General features: G+C 40.0%; 1 protein-coding gene and 1 long non-coding RNA gene across 2 annotated transcripts in view; both read right to left on the bottom strand.

Annotated features, from left to right (window-relative positions):
• LOC134801905 (uncharacterized) overlaps window positions 1-10,084 on the bottom strand; it is a 537,245-nt gene that overhangs the window by 119,710 nt on the left and 407,451 nt on the right. The window lies entirely within an intron of this gene.
• LOC134801873 (uncharacterized) overlaps window positions 1-10,084 on the bottom strand; it is a 399,153-nt gene that overhangs the window by 213,633 nt on the left and 175,436 nt on the right. The gene's annotated exons all lie outside the window — the stretch shown is intronic.

The following is a 10,084-nucleotide window of genomic DNA, read 5'->3' as shown; positions in this document are numbered from 1 at the left end:
GTGAGGGATTTATAAGTAAATATCTGAAAGACCGAGCTGTGCTCGGGAAACGTAAAAACTTAAAAATGCGCGTTTTCCCAGAGATAGGACCTAGCTAGATCGATTTTTCGCCCCCGAAAACCCCCATATTAAGTAGCAAATCATTTTCATCGAAATCGTTAGAGTCGTTTCCGAGATCCCCGAAATACCTATATAGGTATAATTGGTTTGCATACGCAACGCATGACGAGTATGTTTCCAATACTAATTTCTGGGCTGAGATTGTCATGTCATACAATCGAACCATCTCATTTGTGACCCACCATAGAACGTTTTCACAGTGTCATAATATTTTTCTTTTTAAATCAATGTAATGCCAATGACATAGTAAACGTCAAAAGGTTTCTCAGTGGGTCAGTAATCAAGTTGTTAGAGTCAGACCAAGAATAGTCTACAGCGGATTTGATAGCCCACGCAGTGAAAGTGTTATTTTAAACGTCAAACTTCTATGAAATTATGACGTATAAATGACACTTGCACTGCGTGGGCTATCAAATCCGCTGCAGACTTTTTTTGGTCCGACTCTACTACGTTGCGTATGTACAGTCGACGTCAAAGATATGTTTACACTTTTGCACCTTACCCCTTTGTAATAAGGCGAAAAATGTAAACATATCTTTCACGTCGACTGTACATGGGCTTACTTTGTCCTTGTCTTAACTTTCTTCGGTCCATATTATTCCACAAGTTGGCTCATGTCATGTGTAAGGCATTCCATAGAGGTATCTCCAGTAATTTGGCGAATTTCTCTTTAACCGCAGGCCGCAGAAAACTACGGTTACACATCGACATGTGAGTTTAGTTCGGCATTTACATAATTCGTCATTACGCGGTTAAAGTGCCTACTTGCAGGGCCGGATTAAGCATGTCGGGGCCCCTAGGCAGTGCGAGGCTCGGGGCCCCCTACAGTCAATTCTGCACACAGCATATGAATTCAGTACAGGGAAATAAGTTTGCGTTTTTAATTTCAATCGGCTGGACGGCTGGGCCGACGCAGCCGTCCAGCCGATTCGAATCGAACGATGTCTTTTTCGCTCTTATTGCGTGGACATAAAGCTTTATTCTATTGGTTTTTGCCGATTCCGTCGCGTCAAGTGTGGGAAGAACCATTTAGGCTTAAGGCCAATTCCCAGTGGAATACCAAAGATGTGAGCTTCAGTCACTTTCCTATCTACCTCTAATGGCAAATTTTAAGCTCAACTAGTGCCGCAAAGTTGATTTTCTCAATAGTTAATATTTTGCGAGGCTGAACAGCGATTGCGATTGAGAGGCAGATCGGCGTCACTTATGGGGTCATCCATTAATTACATCACACGTTTGAGGGGGTCAAGAAAATGTGACATGTTGTGACAGGGGGGAGGGGGGAGTCTCAAACTTTGTGATGTCACTTTAACTTATTTAAATTATTTAATTCGCTGTACAGTTAAATAACAAATTTTTGGAACGATAATCATTTTTATTCGTTTAATTTTCTTTCCTAATCAGTTTTGGGTTATAAAATTACTAATATTTCTTTTTTCAAAAATATTTTGATATTCGATTTGCCGAATTCGTTGAAAAATGTGACGTCACACCAGGGCGGAAAGGGTTTGCCAAATGTGACCAAGTGTGACAATGAGGGGGGGAGGGGTCAAAAAACCTTGAAATTCGTGTGATGTAATTAATGGATGACCCTTATGCAGAGAATGTGTGGCAGTACCAATAGCATCCTGAAAACGTTGGCAGGTAAGATAGATGCACCACTGCTCATGCACTGGAATGGATTGCATGTGGCAGCAAGAGATGCTGAGAAGTGGTGCATCTAGGTTGCCTAGTTATAGTATATTTATTTTTTAGTACTTGTAGATATATTATTAGATTTGTATGTCTTTCCCATCACGGAACAATGGTGTTCCGGACCTTTGGGAGGCGTGCGCGGAGCCGAAGCCAACACGTAGAAGCCCTTTTGACACTTTAATGAAATGTAAGGGGTACACCGAGCGGATGCTGCCCTTACCCGTGTCATAGGACGCACGCAGAGGCAGCACCCGCCAGGGTGTAAGGGCTATTGAGAGTTGATGGAATCTAAAATGAAATAGTTATTGGGTGAAAGCGATGGACTAAGTACTGAGCTATGGGGTAAAAAACCGGACGCCTGCCTAATAAAACGGTATGCAATTTTATTTCCGGCAGACGGTGATTCGCCCTCACAAGATGGGCCCCCACAAAAAGCGACATCTGGGATGGCTCAAGGGCAACACCGGTGTGAGCGGCTCAGGGGTGTCGAGAGGTGTGCGCCGCTTTCTACCCAGTGGCTGTTAACAGCCACTGTGCCAACTCGCGTCTTATGCATATTTCACTTCCACCCCTGGAGCTTATAGCTCTAACGACTCCACTCTGGCCGGCCGGCTAAGGCAAGCCAGAGGCAGAGAATCCTGTCCCACCCACCCTCCTTGCGGGTAACAGAACTCCCCAGGAGCACTCGGGTACGTGAGGTCGCTAATCCCCAACAGCACGCCACAAGCTGCTCTGCGTTGACTGATTGCATTGGTAAAAAAAACCAGCGGGCGATGGGGTCGTCACATCCCTACGCCATTTATTTGAGATTAGATTTATTATTATTATTTTGTATGTCACTAACTTTAATTAATTTTAAGATTTGTTGTAACTACTAACAATTATGGATCTATGTATGGATTCGAATTAAATAAATAATTGAAATTGATTGTCCGACCATAAGACCAAACGCCGAGCCACATGATTAGAATCAACTTAATAAGTAATAGTAAACAATTTCCATATGTTAAAATTATTTAAATGACTAGAGTTAGACCAAGATAAGCCTGCAACAATTTTGATAGCACTCGCAGTGCAAGTGTTATTTTAAACGTCAAAACTTCTATGAAATTATGACTTATAAATAACATTTTCACTCCGTATGCTGTAAATATCATTGCAGACTTTTCTTGGTCTAACTCTATTCATTCACCAGTCTTGAGCTAATATGTAGATGATACAGGGTCAAGTAAAGAATCAAAAATAAACGCGAGCGCAGCGAGCGCGAAATTTTTTGCTAACAATATCGCAAATTGTGAAAGCGTGTTAAATTAAAAGGCCGGGTACCTATCGATCTTCACCTGGGCCTAAAAGTCCGAAGTGCGCCAGTGAGGCGAGCTTTCATGCGAAGTCAAAGCCGTGCTTCATCAGGCTTCAGGATAAATAGTTGAGCACAGACACGAACCAATGTCCATTATATTAAAAAGCGAGACCGCAGGTCGAGCTTGGCGCAGCGAGGCCAAAGGCTAAGCTGAAGTAGAGGAGATGTGGAACACAAACCAATGGTAAATTGAGGTCGAGCATTCCTATGAAAAACTAGGGACACTTTCGTCTTCTTCCCCTTTCAATTTTGACCCTATGGAACAAAATTTTATTTGGTACGCGACTACGCGCTGAGCCGCCGGGGCCCCCTAGCCGAGGCGGGGCCCCTAGGCAGTTGCCTACTTTGACTTAGGGTTAATCCGGCCCTGCCTACTTGTAATCATTTTGGTCATTGGACAGCCTTTCTATAGGCAAAATAATGACTAAAAACCGGCCAAGTGTGAGTCGGACTCGCGCATGAAGGGTTCCGTACCATTATGTAAAAACCGGCAAAAAAATCACGTTTGTTGTATGGGAGCCCCATTTAAATATTTTTTTATTTTTATTTTTAGTATTTGTTATTATAGCAGCAACAGAAATACGTCATCTGTGAAAATTTCAACTGTCTAGCTATCATGGTTCATGAGATATAGCCTGGTGACAGACAGACGGATGGACAGACGGACAAACGGACAGACGGACAGAGGGGTCTTAGTAATAGGGCCCCGTTTTTACCCTATGGGTACGGAACCCTAAAAATGGTTGAACGGTTTAGACTAGTTGGTGGTGAGGTGAACCTACCTGCGAAGCAGAAGGTTTTGGGTTCGAATCCTAAGTTTAGTAACGTTAGAAATAGTTATCCATTTTACACGGGAGCAAAATTGTTGTTTGGTACAAACACTAAAATATAGTAGTAATAGTCTAAATTCTCCCAACTATGATCCAAAACTAACTGGATTAGGTGGGTGTATTCCCATTTGTCCCCATCTCATGTATGGCGGCGGTCACGTGAACGGTAACAAATGGGAATCTGCAACCGAAATTTTCCATTAATGATCCACGTAGGGCATGCTCCCGGGAATTCCCGGTTCTCAAATTCCCGGGAATTCCCGGGAATTTCATTGTGTCGAAAGAACCGGTACTGAAGACCCGGTACCGGTACTTCCCGGTTCTCATCAATATGCGTATTTATTCCCATTTTAATACTAGTACTTTAGCTCGGGACATTAAATCACATTTAATAATGTTGCTATGAAACGGGGGACCCAAATAACCCGACAAATTAACCTGGTAAAGTAGGTATTCCAATCGATATTACGTTTTGGCTCGAGTAAGTAGGATATTAGGTACTTATATTCGAATATTCATCTTTCTTTCTAGGAAGTTGGTTTTATATGAAAAAAATCCGTGGTCGGGTCATAGTGCTGAGTGCATCGACTACGGGGCCTCCCGTGTAACTCGTAATGCCCATGCCCATCAGGCGGAGGTAAACCAGCGATTCGCAGGGCTGGTGGCTCTAGCCTATAGCCAAGGTTTTGCGATGAAAGCGCGTGCAATAATATTGACTTGTAGTGATTAGGTGTTGGGAATTTCCAAAGGGGCGTAGCGGAAGATTTACAAAAATGTGAGCGAGCATAGGCAAAGTCTCAAACTGTAGAGGGCCGTGTGCAGGTTGGTTTCGTAAAATAGGTTGAAACGCTAGATTTTTTGATAAAATAAGTCATTTATCAATACGCATGTAATAATTTATATGAAAATAAGTCATTCATAAAGATTGTACACTAACACAAACAATTTCTTAAGTATAATCTTAATATGCCTTGAGAACCGGGAAGAACCGGGAATCCCGGTTCCAGCCATGCCCAGAACCGGGAAATGAAATTCTTGGTACCGGAACCGGTACTGCATGCCCTAGATCCACGGGCGTTCAAAAAGTGGAATCTTGTGCTTTGACGGGCTTCAACGAACGAGTCAGACAAATTTTACTGCAACTTTGCAAACTTTCGAAGAATAAAGATAATGTGAGCGGCTGTATTGAAAATATTTACACCGAGTTTTTTTGTATATTGATGTCATTTTAGTTATTAGTGCATACAAACTTAATATACATACCTAGAAAAAACACATAATTAAATAACTAACCTAATTTCTTTTTATATTTTATACATTTAGTTCAAGGTTATATATTATTAATTGTTATTGTATTTCATGTACCTAATTTATCGTATTACAATAAATACTAGATTGAACATACGTCTTTCTTATTTAGGGTTATGGATTCCTGGCGGTACCGGTATTTAACAACACAAAACGCTAGTTTTAATTATAATTGAAATAATTCGCGTATGATAAATTAGTGCCGATTAAAATACTTACATCGAAACAGAAAATAATGTTTTAGCTAACTTTTAATTGCTTTAACCTTTCTTTTCGGCTTACAATGGACAGACAAATGGTGCGAACTTTTCTATTATTATGTAACGTATTATGCTCAACTTTTATCGAGCTAATTATTTAACTGAACCTAACTCTACATTATAACTTGTGATTTTATACACTAGACTAGAGTTAGACTAAGAAAAGTCTGCAACGATTTTGATAGCACACGCAGTGCAAGTGTTATTTTAAATGTCAAACTTCTATGAAATTATGAAGTATAAAATATAGTTGGTCAAACCAATTTGTCACTCAGTAAGAACCAGGAAAACTATACTCATCCTTTTCTTTTGGGTGCTAGTACTGGTGTAAGTCAAAGATAATATGACTCTCTCTGTCTATGATTGAAATGAGACAGTCCTTTGACAAACTATAACACTTGCACTGCGTACCTATACTATCAAAATCGTTGCATACTTTTCTTGGTCTAACTCTAGGAGGCCAATTCGAACGTACAGTCGTACAGTGAGCTGCGAAATTGCATGGAGAAATTATGAATGAATTCAGTGATAAAGTCGCTATGCACTTTTAAGTGGCCCACTGTTTAACAGTCCACCGGACGGTATCGGCCTGTCAGTTAGAACAAAATATTGACAGTTACGAATAACTGACAGGCCGATACCGTCCGGCGGACTGTTAATCAGTGGGCCCCTTTACGGCTGATGGTACAGTCGACGTCAAAGATATGTTTACACTTTTGGACCTTAATACTGTGTAATAAGGCGAAAAATGTAAACATATCTTTGACGTCGACTGTACATTTGACATTGCCACAGAATAAATAATAGTACTGCCGTACAGAAAGGAAACTTCCTACAAAACCGAAGTTTGACAGCGGTTCAGGGTCGATCATACTATCCCTTTCTAATAAATGGCACTATCCCTTTCGGCTATTTAGGGTTGTCAAAATTCAAGTGATTATCTTATATGTGGTCGTGCACGCAAAAGGTAGTCAGGTGGTGCCAACCCTAATAATTGCTCGGAGCAATGCTGAGCCGAGCGGAGCCGAGTTTGGCCGAAGCGAGTTTCGCACCCCCGACATTGCGTGCATTTTGCGTGTACTAACTTGATTGTACCTATTAAACAGTCACACTTACGGATACACTACTAATGGGCAATAAGGTCGTGTATACATATTTTTGGCTCTTTGTCCGTATTGATATTTTTAGACGTGACTGTACAATATACTAGGTATAAAAACTGCTGGAGCACATTTACCCAGTTGGGAGCAAAGTAGGCACACTTTACGGTGCCTAAACAGGGCTAATACCGCGAAAATCGAAGTTCGTCAATTGCGGGCATTTTTCTCTGTCACTCTAATTACGTCTTAATGAGAGTAAAAGAGAAAGATCCCCGCAATTTGCGAATTTCGGTTTTCGCGGTAGGCCCCCAGTAGCTATCCGTCCTACCTACACTATGCCTATCAACCACAACTAGATCAATGAATCCAGCCGCTGGACTTTCGAGTCGAGGGTAATTGACCACTAATTAGATATCGTAGTGTATCGTATCTTGTTCTAGATTTCCACTATCGTCTTACGAGATAATTGCAGAACAATGCGTACAAGGGTGATGTTAAGATGTTACTGATAAGTGATGTTAGAGTTAGACCAAGACAAGTCTGCAACGATTTTGATATCACACGCAGTGCAAGTGTTATTTAAAACGTCAAACTTCTATGAAATTATGACGTATAAATAACACTTGCCCTGCGTGTGCTATCAAAATCGTTGCAGACTTATCTTAGTCCAGCTCTAGGCACTTGCGCCTAAAAGATGGCCAAGTTCGTTAGTAATTTAACTTATTTTGTTAGTTCGTTAGTTATTTTACTTATTTTCGTTAAATGTCTCAGTTCATTCGGTTTTTAAAATTAAATGGCATCTGTCCAGCGGGACAATTTAGCCCGCGTCAAGGATGTAGGATAGTTGTAGGTTGTAGGCTACAAAAGTTCGGTTGTGAATGTCAATCCAAAACAAATGTAGAGTCTGTGCGGATAGAGAAGAGTCGTGGAATGTATGGAGCCCAATACATTCCACAACTCTTCTCTTTCCGCACAGACTCTAAGGCCCACTTGCACCATCCCACTAACCCGGGGTTATGCGGTTAAACCGTTAACCCAGTGTCAAATTGTACTGGTAACCATGGTAACTCCAGGTTTAGCCGGTTAACCCTGGGTAGCCAAAACAAAAAAGGTAGTATTGAATCCTATAGTCTGTATCTTTAGGTATTTAAAAAAGAGTAGGTAAACAAAATCTACCCTCAAATGGCTTCTTAAGCCAGTTGAGGGTAGATGAAAACATTACATGATCAAATAATGTAGGTTGAAGTCAGGTCGCTCAGTGACAGATCCAGGTGGTTTTGTATTTGGTTGGTTAATCAATAAATGTTATAACTACCCGAAAATTTACAAATTAATTGTTTACTTTTATTTAAGTACCTAAATATACAGAGTATAGGATTCAATACTCTTTTTAAATGTATAAATTGCCAGCAACAATTAAATTGTCATTCAACAGATGCTGTTGAAAAATTAAAAACCATTTAAGCAATATTTACACGCGTTGTCTATCTAATTAATTGCCATCAAGATCGTTTCTGAGTAGCAGCAGATTTATCGCGATGTCACATTACTGCGAATTTATTAGCAATGATGCACATGATATGTGGTGTTACGGGGAGTAGGCACGAAAACAGTGAACATGGGAGGTGTCATAGAAGTCATACCACATAATTTTAAAGGCCTGCGCACATTGGATCCGTGCGCGTAGATGTGCATGTGGACGTGCGCGTGCGTGTAATGTACAGATCCTTATGAGAGACGGCACACCGTTTGCTTGACGTGTGCGTGCACGGCTCCAACATTTTAGGGCACGCGCACGTACTACATACCGCAGCTGGTGTGCTCTGGCCCTTAGTTAGAAATAAAAGATGTTGAACTGACTAATGATATGACTAAATAATGATAAAAAATACGTCATCTAATAAACATTTAATTTAAGAATTCCGGGAAGTGTAAAACCTATTCAAAAATACTTTAGACACACTAGTGAGAATTCAAAATAGAGTAAAATTGGGCTTAAAATTGCATCTGATATGCATAAATAAATATTAGTTAGATTAATGTCTGAAATAATTTAGTTTGTCCTCTCAATTTTGGGCTTCCTTGAATAAAGCTATAGGCCAAACCTTTTTGTACAGTGAAATGAGTCGTATGCTCAACAGTCGTTTACATATACAGGGTGTTTGGTACATCGTTTGCCAAATTAAAACGGTAGATAGGTTGAGTCATTTGCTATCTTCCCAGGCCTAGAAATTTTTAATTTTGCGCACGGAATTTTTTTCAGCTCTATGCCTGTTTTTCGTAAATTTCAAATTTTTACTTGGGCAGTAGTAAAAAAAACTATGCCAATTTTATTTTTCTAGGCATGAGTAGATAGCAAATGACTCAACGTATCTGCCGTTTTAATTTGGCAAACGATGTACCAAACACCCTGTAAGTTTACATATAAATAGGGTGGCTCTGAAATAGGATTTATCGAACGAGCGAGCGAAGCGAAGCGAAGTTCTTACATTCGACTTTGAACACGCGGCTGGCTAGCGGCACGTCCCGGCATTTCGATGTTTTTAAGCTGAACTGTCAGAAGATAGTTTGATACTCAATAACTTAAGTAAATTTGTTCTAATTTAAATGAAATTGGGTAAACGTGTAGTCGAGGGCATTATATTTTAGTCATTAAATTATGAGCAGGCCCGATCAAGGGGTTATTGAGCTAGAAGAGCATAGAAGGCCAAAAAGCTGTTTGTGAGAGGTCTTGCTATTCTGGTCATTTTTTTTGCAAGAAACATGGTCGAGTTTAGTATCAAATGAAAGTGCTCGACTTACACTTTTATAATATCGTTTTTAAATTTACCATTTTGAAATAATTAGCAAGATAAAAATAAAATAGAATAAACATAATATATTTGACATTTGACAGGAAATATTTCGGCTTAGCACAGATACAGTTTATTTTAATCTCTATGGTGGTGACTTAAATCCAGGGGAGGGACAGCCGTATACGAAGCCCTTTATTCGAAAAAATAGCGCCATCTATATTACTTAACGCTAAACGTGTACATGGCGCTTCAAAATTGATGCAAAAAAGCAAATCTTGTCAGTAGAAAAAGGCGCGAAACTCAAATTTTCTATGAGACCATATCCCTTCGCGCCTACATTTTTTCTACTGATAAGATCTGCTTGGCCAACTATATTATACATACTACTCATTGCTTAAATCTATTCAGTTAAGGGCTCCACAGGGCACAGACCTTGCAATAAATCCACGCGATCTTTGATCCATTGCCGCCTATAGAGCGACATAAAATAGTAGAAATTAAATAAAATGGAACTCAAAAATGTCCATACTAAATTGTTGCCATGTGTAAGCATTTTACGTCAAAAATGTGACAGTTACGTAGAAAGTGACGCCCTCATTTATTTTCTATTATTTTA

This window comes from Cydia splendana, chromosome 23 (assembly GCF_910591565.1).
Source record: "Cydia splendana chromosome 23, ilCydSple1.2, whole genome shotgun sequence".
In the NCBI taxonomy this organism is placed as follows: Eukaryota; Metazoa; Arthropoda; class Insecta; order Lepidoptera; family Tortricidae; genus Cydia; species Cydia splendana.
The sequence above is the reverse complement of the archived record's forward strand: the minus strand, read 5'-3'. Positions and strand labels throughout refer to the sequence as shown.